The sequence below is a fragment of the Odontesthes bonariensis genome, chromosome 23 (assembly GCF_027942865.1).
Source record: "Odontesthes bonariensis isolate fOdoBon6 chromosome 23, fOdoBon6.hap1, whole genome shotgun sequence".
Lineage (NCBI taxonomy): Eukaryota > Metazoa > Chordata > Actinopteri > Atheriniformes > Atherinopsidae > Odontesthes > Odontesthes bonariensis.
This window is the reverse complement of record NC_134528.1, coordinates 17,777,838-17,792,671: the sequence shown is the minus strand read 5'-3', so window position 1 is coordinate 17,792,671 and position 14,834 is coordinate 17,777,838. Positions and strand designations below refer to the sequence as shown.

The 14,834-nt window shown below is 41.7% G+C and overlaps 1 protein-coding gene across 4 annotated transcripts in view; it reads right to left on the bottom strand.

The window, feature by feature from the left end:
• Window positions 1-7,666, bottom strand: part of LOC142374443 (voltage-gated potassium channel KCNC1-like) — a 54,155-nt gene extending 46,489 nt beyond the window's left edge. For all 4 annotated transcript variants that reach the window (XM_075458147.1, XM_075458146.1, XM_075458148.1 and 1 more), the window contains exon 1: window positions 6,990-7,666. The gene's annotated coding sequence lies outside the window, so the exon portion shown is untranslated. The remainder of the gene's footprint in view (window positions 1-6,989) is intronic.
• Between the last annotated feature and the right edge of the window lie 7,168 nt (window positions 7,667-14,834).

The window sequence follows — 14,834 nt, the reverse complement described above, 5'->3', positions numbered from 1 at the left end:
ATGTGGATTATCAACATTGCAATACAAATTAAGATTCGCAAGCCTTTATCAGCTGTATGTGCAAATATTCACTTGAAAATCAGCTGATGAAAGGACACTAAACGACCTTGTGAAGGTGCAGAGAGTGACAGGTGGAGCTGGGATGAAAATGATGGGGAGCAAAGTAGTTTTAAACAGCATCCCGGAGAGAGAGAAAAAACACATGCCAGTGCAATGTGGGAAAACAGGTGGCTTTGAGTACATTCATGAGTCAGCATCCGCATGGGCTGATTGTTGACACCTCAGTCATGAAAAGATTTGAGATGATGTGATTGGAGTCCCGGAGCTGTTACCATCCCTTACTCCCTCCACTGAGCGTTTCCTCCAACTGTCAAGACAGACTCTCATTCAGGAATATCAGAATTCTAAGTGTAGTTAATGCCTCAAGTTAATGTTCATTCAAATCCTCTCCCTAATTAGCCCCCCCCCCCCCCCCCCCGCCCACACACACACATGCACACATATAAAACCCATGGGGAGAGGAGAGGGAAAGAGGGGATCCAGCCCCTGTTTTTATCTTCACTGAGAATACCTCTCTGACGTATTGGTGCAGAGCAGCGTATGTATGTGTACATAAGCATGTGTGTGTGTGTGTGTGTGTGTGTTAATTGCCTCCTGAGAGTGTGGTGTCCGTACTAATGTTAGATCTCCTCAATCAGCCTATGCGCGCTCTACACACACTGCTGCAGCCCCCTCCGACCGCACTGAAATTCATGCGATGCACAATTATGTCAGTTCTCCCTCTGCCACTTTTCCCATGCACCGTCTGTGTGTGTGAAGGCTTAAAGAGGGAGGGGGTAGGAGGCAATAAGTCTGATTTCTTTATTATGAACGGATTGAAAAGGAGAGAATAATTGAGAAAGGCTTAGTTAGAGACCTTAAGATGGGGAGAAAAAAATGAGAAAAGGGAGGAAAAAAGACAGCACACTCACTGGGGGCAGTTACAGTGAGCAGTTCCTGTAATGTTCTCTCTTGTCTAGTAATGGAAGGAAGGGGAAGAGGAGAGTGTGCATGGGGGAGGAGGAAGAGCATCAAAAAGGAGAGTGCACTATAAAAGCGAATGAATTCTGCTGCAGTAAAAAGCCAGAGTTATTTGCTCTCTGTTCTCCCAGCGAGGTCAGATTGTTTGCCTCTGGGCTGCGTTGCCATCCGAAGGGGCGCACAATGCTTCAGAAAAGACACGCGTTCCCATCAAAAAAAGCCCATACACGCACCGTATTTATGTTGTTAACCTTTTTCTCTCTATTCAAAGAAATGCAGCACTCTCCTCCTCCTCCCCCCTCCTCTCCTGTGAGCTCTCACTGCCCCCTCTACCTCCCTCCCACTACCTCGCTTTCTCTTCCTTGCTTGCTCTCATATTCCGCATACAGGAGTCACATTTCACTGAAGAAGGAGAATCAAGGCTTCACCTCTTCTTTCTCTCCCAATAGTCTTATTCCTCTTCAGTGTCCACCTCCATCTTTCTCTCCACATCTTCTCTCTCTGTCCCCACTTTTCCTTCCCCTCATACTATTCATCATACTTCAATTCACTCTCTTCCTCCATTTTGCCCTGATTTTGCTTCTCTCATTCTTCCCAAAGTAAGCTTCCTTCACTTTGGGTCAACTCTTTCCTCTCAGTCTTTATTTGTCATGTAAAGTACCGCAGTCAAACTTTGTTCTTTTGATCATTTTACTGCACATTTTATCTGAAGAAACAACTTTTGTTCTGGGAAAAGTTTGTCTCCAAAGTTTCAAGTTATTTTTGGGGTTTTTTCCAAGTTTTATTTTTGACTTTTTTTGGTGAAAATGATCCTTTTCTCCCCAATTTTTTGAGATCATGTGGATGAAAAAGATTTGGCAATACACAGGTAAGCTATACTAACACCAAGGGTACTGCATGGGGTAACAATCAAAGCGCAATGTGTGCAAACAAAAAATTACATTAATACAACTTAGGTGCATATATCAGATAAGTTGAATATTGAAGTGTTAAATTCCTTAAACTTCCTTTTCTTCAGCTATTTCAAGTCTCCGCAATGTTTTGCTGCAGGACCACTACATCTGCGTGCTCGACAGAAAAAAAAAAAACCTGCAATCCGAGTTTTAGTTGCACTGCATCTTCATCCAAAAGTACCATACTTTGTTCAACACAAACAAATTTAGAACAAAAGAAATTACTTGCCAAATATCAACAACTTAGAGTACAGAACATTTGGAAGAGGGGTCAGTCAGGGAGAGTGTAAAAAGATCATAACCCACAGTCAGCTTTGTCCTATGCAGGGAGCGCTTGTGCTGTGGGATGGATTACATTTCAGCACCACGGACAGTACTCTCTCTTTGGGAAGCTGAACTTTTCAGAAGCAGCTTCTGTCCTAAAGTTTTAACCCTTACATAACTTTTTGTTTGTTTCTTTTAACTTTGTAACCCTGCTCTCTGATTTGCACTTCATGACTGCATTTATAGCTTTCATGGGTTAACTACTGAATATTTTATACATAGACAGCCACAAGTCTGTAACTGCGGTTAAGTCTATTTGTTCCCTCGCTGTCGTGCATGGCGTGCATATTGATTTTATAAATTTACTTAACAGCTCTGAATTAGAGATGGTCTGGGGGGTAATTATACAGTGTGCAGCTACATTATTTCCACCAAAGAACTAACTAAAGTATTAGACTTTCTAGTTTGACTGGAAGTAGCTGTTAACAAGACTTGATTACTTGTGGTATCACGGCATGTAAATCAAATGCTTCCTTGCTGCTTTGCAGGAGAACAGCTGCAGTTGGCAGTTTGATACAAGGGACATACATGTATCTCTTTAAAGGTCTATCTAAGCATCTTAATCCCTTACAGCAACGAAGAGAAAACAAAACACCATAGGACAAGGGGAAAGTAGTATAAAGTGGATGGGATGGGGGTGGTTTGGTGTGGTGTGGGGGTAGTAAAATGGAGGAGGATAGAGGTGAGGGAAAGGCAGAGAGGTAAAAGGGAAAAGAGGAAAAGAACAGGCAAAGCAGAGTAAGGTGCAGAGGAGCAGGGATGAGTAACAATCATCTCTCCAACACCACCACTTTCTCTCTCCTGCAGCATTTCCTGCCTTGGCCACCATGTCCTGCGCCACCCTGATACTACTGCCTCACCACTGCAAGCTAACGCAAGGGGAAAAAAGCAAGAAGGAGGGGAGGGAGGGAGGGAGGGAGGGAGGGGGGCTCATGCACATAAATGCTCACCTGGCTACACAGAACAAATTGAAAAGCCTAAATGAGCTTGGATCACTAAAAACCTTAAAGAACAGGTGATCATTTCTGCAGTGGACGGAAGGATACTGGGGCTCGGGGAGGAAAAGAGCATGTTGCTCGTGCACCGCAATGATGCTAATACATATTAGCAGAAACACTGCAGCAAAAGGGGGGAGGGAGCACAAGATTATTGTATGCGTCGCGAGTGTGAGGTACCAGCAGTGGTAACCAGCGAGAGGGGAGGAGAGCACACGGTACAGAGGGAAAGAGAGGAATTTGGAGTGCTGACTATACGGAACAGAAGCAGCAGTTGGCAGAAAAAGCGAAAACCTTTACCAACCACAGAGAGAAAGATGAGAGGTAGAGGTGTCAGGAAGAACAGGAATAGAAAGGACAGATAGGGATAAAAGGTAGCTGGAGAAGAGAAAGCAGAATGTTGGGGAAATAAAAGAGGGGAGGGGGAAGAAGGGGGAGGAGAGAGACAGAAAAGGAGCCAGCATTGGCTCAGGACAGAACCTGAATGGCTGTGAAGGTGTTGGAGGGTGGATTAGAAATGTTCTCCAATAAGATGCATGGACACAGCGGAATGATTAAGATAGAAGAGGTGAGGAAGGAGAAAAAGTGCAGCAATGTAAAACAGATCTGCAGCTGAGCTGAATGCTAAATGTACCACAGGGGGAAAGGAGGGTTTGCAGGCAAGAGTGTAATGTATGTTTGTGCACAAATTACATATGTGCTTCTGGTGCGCAGCCATTTTTTCAACCCCCCCACCAGCTACCTCATCAAAGGATGTAACCACAAGGCTTCACGCTGTTCTCACCTCCCTCCCTCCTTTCATCCTACCTCTCCCCGTCATCTCTGCCTTATCTCCCTCTCCTCTCTAACACACTCCCCAGTGTTGAGGAGACCCCAGCAGGAGAAAGCGATGCACTGCAGCACGGTGAAAGCACTGCGGCCACCTCCCCTTTTAGTGCGGTGTCACACCAATACGTGCCCCCTCCCTCCCCTCTCTCTGCACCTCATGGTGTAAATCTGTTCAGCCAGGAGAGGAGAAGCCAGATATGCGTGGATAGCGGTGCGAGGAAGGTAGAGCATGACCAGAATGAATAAGAATGAAAATGACTGAAATGACATGAATGGATCGAGAGAAAGCCTAAAAAATGACTGAATATGCAAAGAAAACCAAAAGACCAAGCAGCAGTCAGACAGCTAATAATAAAAAAAAAAAATTAACGCTTTTCTCATCTAAAAAAATAAAGCTCATCAGAGGCCAAATCCCAGAGCATGATTTAGAAAGCCAATCAATTAGGCAAGGAAAGAGAAAATGGCTAATCTACCACGGCCAGCGTCTCGTTTAAGCAACTGGTGTAGACGTGAAGTTCTTCAGGGGGCGACCAATCCACACATACTGCAGACACAACTCCCCCTCTGGGGTCTTGTGTCTGATGCATATTGGTCAGTCACCCCTACCAGAAGCATTAAGCTGCTGCTCTCTTGCTATGATCCCCTCTAGCATTCTTTTTTTATGATAAAAAAAAAATCACACTCTTTTGGTTTTTCCTTTTAACTAGCTGGGGATGATTTATACTTAAAGCAATTTTCAGGAATAGGCTGGTAGCAATGATGCCTGTAATAGAGCTCTAAGAGCTCAGTCAATGACTAAAATCTTTCCTCCCCACAGGACAATACAAGCGGAATCTTTTTTTCTCTTTTTTTTATGGATATGAAGCCTGTGTGAGACTTCACTAGTGACAGAAGGATGGAGAGTTATGGAAGACATAACAGAGGGAGTACTAAAGCTTCCTATAGGAGCAATTATTGGTGAAGGAGAAGTCAGGATAATCCTGAAACTGCATTGAGTGGTATCGAGTGTGGACAAAAAGGGGACAGGATAGTGTTTCATACTAGGAAGGAGCTCTATTTTTGGACTTGGATAAATCTGAGCTAATATCCATCAGTATTCAACTGCAAAATGATCTTCTTGGAGGATTTGTTCTCAGAGCTGATAGTTTTAACCCCCACAACTCTTCTTTTAGTCATTTAAACCTGTCTGCTTCTAATTAATGACATAGCCCCTCCTGTATGATTGGGAAAATTATAATCCAGAAGCGCAGTGATGCGGTACGCTTAGTGAGAAAGATAAATGGCGTGAGGCAGGAAATATTACTACACTGATTCCTGATCTGTGACCTGGCCAGCAATTAACTAAGGACACTAAGGAGGGGAATCACAGTTGAGACACTAAACAGTTGTGAGAGAGGAACAGAGGCTGAGGAGAGCAAAGGAAATGAGAGAAGTGAGCATGTGGTGAGCCTCAAGGTCAAGGATTTGTAAGACAACGGAGTTTAAGGACAAAGAGAAAGTTCTCAGGACTGAAGCTGAGAGATGGGGGAGAAACCGTCCCAGCTGAGGCAGAGATGAAGGGTCAGAGGCAGGCACACTAAGAAATGCAGGACACAGCAGATGTGTAATTCAATCATAGCCTCAAAATAGATTTATTCCTCCCGATGCTTAAACAGCGGTGCCCGCCTTTTCAAGCCCCATCCCTACTCTACCAATCACTGACAGCACGCCATGGTAGCTCGTGGGGAGCCCCCCCCCCCCCTATTTTTTTGTTTTTTACAAAAATCGAAGGAGGTGTTTTCTGGGCTACCCCTGTCTAAAAATAGCACCAGCTGTAGATTCATAATGCAGGAGGAAATGGAGGAAAAAAGGCAGAGTTCCCATTAGGAGAGGAGCATGCTGGAGCCAGTTGGCAGGAAAAAGGGGAGGCACGTGCCAGAAAGTGAGGCAAGAAGAGGCGTTATGAAACCAGAGACTTTGTGGGGAATGCAATGGATTGAAGATAGAGGAGTGCAGAGGTATGTTTAAAGATGGTAAGAGGGCCACGTCTAGACATTTAACATTCCCCTCCCCTTCTCATGTCTTTCATAGACTTCCTGGGTGAGATCTAAGTCACACTATGTCTTTCCTGTAGTTTCGTTTAAGCAGCCCCCAAACCCTATTTCATCCTCACATCTTCTCCTTTACACATCAGCTCCTCTTCCTCACTTTCCTCCAATGGTTTCTATATCAAACCTCCATTTCAGGCCTTGACACCTACTCAGCGCTGCCAGGATGCAGGAGAAGACACACACATACACTGAGGGCACATGCAAGTAAAGCAAATGCATTCTTACAAAAGCACGAAGCGACACACACATGGAAACTCGTGCAGACAGACACAAAATGATGCAGACGGGGAATGTACGTACATACACACACACACACACACACACACACACACATTCCTCTCAGAGGCATGAAACTGCTTTGATCTTTTGGTGTAGATGGGGAAACACCCACCATTTGTGCAATGAGGGATGTTAGGGTTTAGAGAATGAAATCCTTAAGCGTCATATCAGTGTGGGTCAATCTCATCAGACAGTAAAATCTAATTTCTCTTTGTGTTGTAGCAGCTTGTAGTAATTATATAGAAATCAGTGTTTAAGATTTCAATTTGAAACAATATCCAAACATTCTACTTTGTCCAGATATTGATCAAAACACAAAAATTACAGAAAATTTCGCAGCTACTGTGAACAAAACGATACTTGTTGAATGTAGGCTAGACGCTGTATTTTTGTGCCATTTTTTTTTTTTCTGGCCAATAATATCCTCTGTTATCAGACGGATAAACGCAGAATAAAGCCACCAAGATACAGACATATACACAGACACGGTTCATACTCACTTGCTTTAGGTTCAGGTTCGTTTCGAGCGCGTGCAGAGACACGCACATCAAGCTTAAAAGATCAATCAAAATGTAGTTTTCTTTGTTAGATCGCTCTTTTTTATGATTTCAGAGTATCCAGTTTCTTGCAGGCATTCGGTTGATCTTTCCCCCCACCCGATTATAACAAATCAAAATAGGATTGCGCGCGTCTGTTGTTGGAAATCTCGTTTTGACAGCGTTATTGCCGAATGTTACTCATAGCTTATGGTCATGCTGATGATGGCAAGGGATGAGTCTTTCGGATGAAATGAAGCAAAAGTCCCCCTCAAAACTGTCTTTTTGCTATTTCCCTCGATTTCAGAGCCCCTCTCCCACCTTTTTGTTATTGCCAAAAATAATTGCCAGCCTTTGTTACAGTGTCTCTACGCTTCCAGGCGCAGGGTGTAGCTACCATTCAGCTCTTCCAATCTCTCCCCTTTCCAAATATTTCAGTGGAGATGCAGCCTGTAGACACCTCTCTCTTTGCCTTTCCCTCTCTGTGCCTCTCTCTGTTCCTTTGGAGGAGCGTCACCTTCTGCACTATTTTTTTTTTTTCCTCAGACGATACATGTGGGCGGATTAGAGAACAAGACAGAAGGGGTGGGAGGACCCCGGTGAATACAGAGGCTAATTTCTCATATAGCTGTTGAACTTCATAAATACATATGCAGTAAAAAATACAATCCCTCAAACACTGAATATTGTGTTGATTTGTTGTCATCTGTCTGCTTTTTTTTTTTTTTTTGCTTTCTCTCTTTTCCCCACTTCAGCCAACCCAGTCAGGCTCACTGTGCTGGACGGACGCACAAACACCATTTTGTCTACAGGTTCCCTGCTTTGACAGTGGCTTGGCTGACATCAGCAGTCATGTGGTATCACAGGAGCAGGTGGATTACATGACATGGTAGTAATGCGTTAAAAAAGATGATGATATTAATATAGGAGATTTTATAGTTATTGCTCCTTCACTCCCCCTAAAGAAATCAAATATAGCCCCAAACATGGTTCAAGACACACAAAACAAGCAAAACGAGATGCAAAAGAGAAGTAAATAAGGACACTTGAATTAAAAATGCAAAATTAAGAGGTTTTAACTCTATATAACTATTATTATTATCATTTATAAATAATTATCAATTATTTATTATAACTATAAAGAGAAAGAAAGGAACAAGTTTATCAAAAAGCTTCAAATAAAACGTTCTTAATTTCACTCTGACTCGTTTGTGATCTTTAGGCATCAGTCCTTCCAATGTGGTTTACAATACGGCACCTTTATAAATAACGTTGCTAAATAAAGTTAGATTTAAGCAGTCATTATTTCATTTTTTAACACAAAAATGTGGCACATACTTGAAGAGACACAGACTAGCTACAAAGAGACGAAAAGTGGCAACACAATAGAACATGGCCACCAAAAAAACCCAAATACATGCCAAAGTATCTGCAAACGATGAGACTTTTAAACCACGAAGAGTTACATGACAACAAGAAACAGAATGAAATATGAGACCCAAAATGGCCAAAACTGGACTGAAAATTCCAATTAAAGCTCAAGCTGCAAGAACAGCCCTTCCAGATTATCTCAGTCTCTCTAAATGAATGAGCAGTAATAGGATAAACTAAAGGATTTCACTTTGAGGCATTTAGCATAAAACATCATACTCTAAGCACTGCTTCAGCAGGAGGCTTAATGATGTGAGCCTGAAGCGCAATGTCCAGCAATTTTTCTGATGGACTTATTGACAGGAACTAAGTGCAAGATCAACTCATAAAATTTACAGGAAGGACTAAAGGTCACTGCATAGGTGCCTGAAGCCTTTAACTCTGACCATGAAATGCTTTTTTGCTCAAAGCGCAGACAAACAAACAATGAGCAAGAGATGAGAAGATGGAAGTTGAAGTACCTTTAAAGTTAATGCAAAGAGGAATGCTCTCCTAAGAATTCAACCACTTAAAAAAGCAAAAGAAAGTCCGGTAATTCATTAGTCTTGCCTGTTTAAACTTTTAACCAACAGGTTTTAAGACTGCGGACCATGCAGACATGGGCAACGAGGAAATGGAAAGTTTCCTGGCGCTGTAAGGTTATATGATCAACTCTTATACACAGCACTCTCCTTGAGAGGATTTCATAACATGAAAATTCTTTGCAGTGGGACAACCTGGATTATGGGCCAAAACATAAAATAGAGACCGATCCAGATTTGCAGAAACACAAAGGGCTATTTAAATAAAAAGGCGACCAATGTTAAATGTAGGTGATGCAATGCAAAAAATATGGAGCGTAGTGTGATCCAACAATAAGTATGATGAAAATGCACCATTTTATTTGTGGCCATATAAGACAATTAACATATCAAAGCCCCCTGCACCACCCAAAGACTCAGTCACTGCCTTTACAAGGACAGTGGAGATGCTAAGAAGTGTGACAGTACACTATAAAGAATCCTGACACATAACATTTGGGAATTGCATCAACCAGACAGGCCAGTTTTAGACAACACAAAGGAAAAATCGAGGGAAGCTTTGAAAGGCTCAAAAAATGAAGATGCTTAGTAAGAGTGCAAAAAGGCTGTTATCAGGACAAAAAAAACAAAAACATAAAAGATGGATAAATACTGAATGGAGCGTATTTTTTTTTTCGTATTCCACATCTTTTTTCAATCAGGACAATAGGCTGGCTTTTTCCTGAGCCAGTGTTGTCCAAGTTCACACCTCACAAGACCTGGCTCAAAGTTCAGTTCACACAGATTGAAAACAAACTAGTTCATAAACAAAGCACACCATTTGCATGCACACCTCTGCACTTATCCTCTTTTTTTTGTTTGTTTGTTTGTTTGTTTGGCTACAGGCCTGGAATCCAAAAAAATGGATGCATATTGACTAATTAAATGAAGAGATGAGAAAAAATATCTTGGTTGATGCAGTATATTTCAATAAAAGTGAAAATAAATGTAAGAATCACAGCAAACACTTTATTTATGTATTTGTATTTTCAATACTGTCCCAACCTTTTCAAAATGGGGTTGTGGTTTGAGGAACTGAGTTCCAATTGACCCATCTGGTAAATGGTCTGTACATTTCACGTATAGCACCTTTTAACCTTATACGTCCGCTAATCGTGCCATAGTTTAAAAAAGGTCTGATCCTCACAATAGCAACAGGTCTGTTTAAATTGTCAAATAGCAGGACGAGACAAGTCTCACCAGACCACTGCAAGTCAATCTGAATGCATGCTGCATTACATCAATTTAAATGTATGCTAGTCACATGGACCCCCAATCAATACTTCTAGTAAGTGCAAGGCTTACAACGGTTTTCTGCACTTGAAGGAAACACCTTGTCTACTCAGCACAAAATCACTTCTAGCTCATTTGCATCTCCGAAAGTCCTGCAGCAATGCAATCAAACACAAGATTTATTCAGGTGCTGTAGGCCAGAATTATTGAATCATTTGAGATGTTAAAACATTAGCCAGTTCTCCGTCTGCAATGTCTACAGTAGTATAGTTTTAAGAGTCTCCATCCATGACCCCAGGTCTATGACGCTATGAATTATTGGGAATCTGAGGGCTAAATGCTAATATATACATAACATAGTAAATGCAGATAGCAGGTCATTTAATGTTTAATAGTTCATTATCTTAGAAAAAAACACAATGTTGCTGAAGGTTATGTATATTTTTCAGGTTTTTCATCACAAACAAACAAACAAAAAAAACTGGAAAATTCTAATTTTCTTGATATACTTTACCATCTATTCCAGCGGGCAAGCCTGCGAGTAATAAAAGAGTCACTAAGATGATCAGTGTGTGTATTGGCTATAAGGATATCTATCCTGTTGTTGCTGAAATATTACAAGAACTGGATGTCATCTGCGACTTAGATCACAGTAATCCTTGATAAAGCTTTGTTAGTAACAGCTAAAAGTTCAGCGACAGTCATATAAACCCTCTGCCTGATTAGTTCAGACATTCAGACTGTCGATCACCGCACACTGAGGCATTATTCTCAAAGTGAATGCACAAGCAAAGATGAGCAGGAAGCAGTCGACAGTTTCTTCAATGGCCCACGCAAATACTGAACGTTCAACTTTGCTGTACTAAATTTAAGCTTTAGTCAACACTGACACATTAAAAGTCAAGTCTTTTAGGGGGCAGCACAACGCAGCTTATGCGTAAGAAATAAGTAGGCGGCAGACCTTAGCATAGTGGCGTCGAGTCTCAAAATTAAAACATAACTGAGAAAGACTTTCTGCTACTGACTTGGTGCTTCCCACGTTCAGAATCCAAAATATCAGCTAAGAGATGGAGCCAGAAGTGGCATTCAAACGTGGGACACGTAATATGGTCAGTGGCGAGCACATTAAACTGCTTATGGAGAGGAAGGTAAATAAAACAAGTGCTGTTTACTCGCGATGTTTGTAGGGAACACACGCCACATGTCAACAATGACTCTAATCACTTTTAATACAGAAGGAAAATGGACTGCAAGCACTGTTTTATTAAAGTTCTGAGGCAGGTATAAAGAAACAGCAGAACACATTAATAATGCCCCCAATCCCATTGGGAGATTTGTACAAACATGCAGCTCTTTTACCTATGAGATGATAGGAATGCTAGAAAGAAGAATAAATCTGGAAAATAAATAAATAAAGATATTTCAGGAACTACTTTCTGCTGTTTGTTTCCATTATTCATGGAACAATGTCTTGTCATCTGGGGTCCGTTTCACGTAGCAGGTTCAACCAACTCTGAGTCTATTCCTGATATCTGAGTTGATCTACTCTGAGAAAGAAAACCCTGAGTTTTCGGTTCCAGAAATGCTGATTTGAGTGAGGTTAATCAACTCTGAGTAGGTTCACCTTGAGTTTAGCACGTGCACCACAACTTTAAAAAGCCAGCATCAATGGAGCCCCGATTCGACGAGTCACCTTGGCAACGGGGAAGAGGAGGGGCTATGTTTTTCACCAACCTCGAATTGGAAATCTTAATGCGCTCATACGGCGAGTTTCAATACGTTTTTAGAAATAAGTGCAGCACCGTTGCAGCAGCAAAAGTGTAAGTTTAAATGTAGTCCTTTGCAATCACAATAATATTACAGGGAAACTGCTTGAATGGTAGCCCATTCATTTATTTCATTTAGGTGCAATCCCGCAGGGGAGAAGCGCTCTTGGCAGCAGTTTAAGATGAAATATAAAAACATTGTTCAAACAGGTGAGACCTCGGCATGGAGGTACCTCATTTTGATCATGTTTTACACTGTAGGCTAAAGTAAATATTAAGTGGCTATTTGACTGTGCAGTTATTTTATTCCCAACATAATGCTGTTTTCACACACATAAACTATGTCTTCTCATCTATACCATCCATCCATCCATTATCTATACACCGCTGAATCCGTCAGTCGGGTCGCGGGGGGGCTGGAGCCTATCCCAGCAGTCAATGGGCAAGGGGCGGGGTACAGCCTGGACAGGCCGCCAGTCCATCACAGGGCCACACAGAGACAAACGAGACAAACAACCATACACACTCACAGTCACTCCGAAGGACAATTTAGAGTCATCATCTATATCATGTTCTGTTAAATAATTAAGCCTATTTAAACTAACACAGACTTCTACTGAGCCAACAGAAAGAAGGCAGATGCCCGTAAAACCGGTGCTGCCCAGCACCACCCCCTCTAACGGGAGGCCAGTGGCTGAGGGAATCCCCGGAGGGAGTCCACCCCCAAGACACGAGTGCCTTTATAAAATATAATAGGCCTATATATGTCTTTTTTAAGCCTATTCATACAAATATTTATTTGTCTTTTATGTCTTTTTTTTCTTTTGTCCCAACACATTCTGATGGTGCCGCTCAAAAAGATAATTGTCTGTAAATGCAAAAATCTATGCGCGGTCTGATAACCATCTCCAACGAATATTTATTTCTCTGCGCAATAATGCTGCACCTTCATCCACGGGATCGTTGTCAAAAGGACATGTTCGTGAAAAAAGTTGCCTCCTACTGTGCCTAATGGACTTCTAGAAGTAGAAGAACTCGCTCTGCTGACTGAATGAATGAGGAAATCAAATGGCGTGTGTGGCTGAAAGAGGGCGGAGACAGAAAGAAACTCAAGGTTTCTTGAATAAAACCTGGTCCCGACCAGGTTAGGTTCATAGAGTCTGTTACTCCGGTAACTGACCGTGAGGTTAAGTTACCTCTCTTTGTGAAACAGGCTAGAGTTACCCCTCTTTCTCGGGGTTGAGTTACCTCCCTTTGTGAAACGGAAAACTCAGGGTTTCCCTCATTTCAGGGTTAACCTACTCAGAGTTTTCACTAAACCTGCTACGTGAAACGGACCTCTGGATAGTTCAAGAACTGACAGAAAACCCGGCTTGAGAATGCAACCAGATGTCTTAACTGTCAGTTCGGCAGAGCCTTGCTAAAACCAATTTGAAAGCAAAACAGCCTTTCCCAGACAGATGCCCCTTGTCCTCACCACAGGCCTGAAAATCATTCAGTGCTATACTGAAGAAAAGCGAAGACCAGATGAGATGGAAAGATTTCTGGAGGCTAATTTGGGCATAAATAAAATGTTGGCCATGTAGTTGAACTTCCAATCCACAACATACATGCCTTTGAAAACATTTTTTGAATATTTCTACGTGTTGAAATAAAGATATTCCAGAAATACTCTGATGTTGTCATTTTTTATTGTTGGTTTCGTCACTTCATCACCTGTGTTCACGTAATGTAACCTGGCCAAATGGTCACGATGCACGTGTAAAATCTTTAATGACAATCAAGAGATTCGAACTCCACGGTTCATGTTTCCTCCAGAATGAGGAACTTTTTTCTCTCCCGAAACTAAACGGTACGTTTCATGTGATGCAACATTTAGACAGGCTTTCATACGGTCTGCTAACCCTTTATCAACTATCTTCCGCTTTAAATCAATCTGCAACCAGACCCTCTTACCATAAGCCCAAACAGACAGTATGTTTTATGTGTCTTTTAAGCCCCACTAGTTAAATTGATGCATTAGCTTACATTATTTATCATGGCTACAGCCTCTCAGTCTCTCAACACAGACACTCCTTTTTTGGACAAACTTGTTCCGCCAGGAAGAGGCAGTGGCCTCGATGTGAATAGAGGAGAAGCTAATCATAAAATGGATTATTTTCTTTCTTTAAACTAGGATGCTTCTCATTTCCAAGGATCTACCAGCCTTTCAAAAAAACTGCACAATATCACCGTTGTTTGTGAGCTTTATTCTTTTCTGTTCCTCCGCTGCACCACTGCCACCAAATAAAGCTGTGCCAAAAAAAACAGTCACACATCAAAATGTCTTTTTGTCAGCAAATGAGGTCATTTTTTGCATTCAAATTCCCACAGGGGTATTCTGCTCTTCTGGAGGCCTTTGCAACACCTTTCTGAACCCCTTTCAGAGCCTGATTTAGAGCACGGAGGCTGCACACCAAGGGCGATGGATTCATTTCGGCACAGAGTGCATTAGCTCCTGGGCAGCAAATCACTCTGACATATTGTTGGCACACAGGGAAACTAAAATTTCTTACCCATCACTACAGAAGACCTAAAAAACTGCATCACTCAAAAAACTCAGACCTCAATTAGACCGTTTAAAACATGATTGAATTTAGCTTTAGGAATGACTATAATTGGTTGGGGTTTTTTCGCTTCACTATTTCAAATAAATTAGATTAAAAGCACATTTAAACATTAGCATTGGTATGTTTCCTTTAGATCAAAGCAAACTATAAAAAGATGGAATTTTGAATCAAAGAAAAAAAACTCATCCTAATAGCTGTATCTGTGCGTTC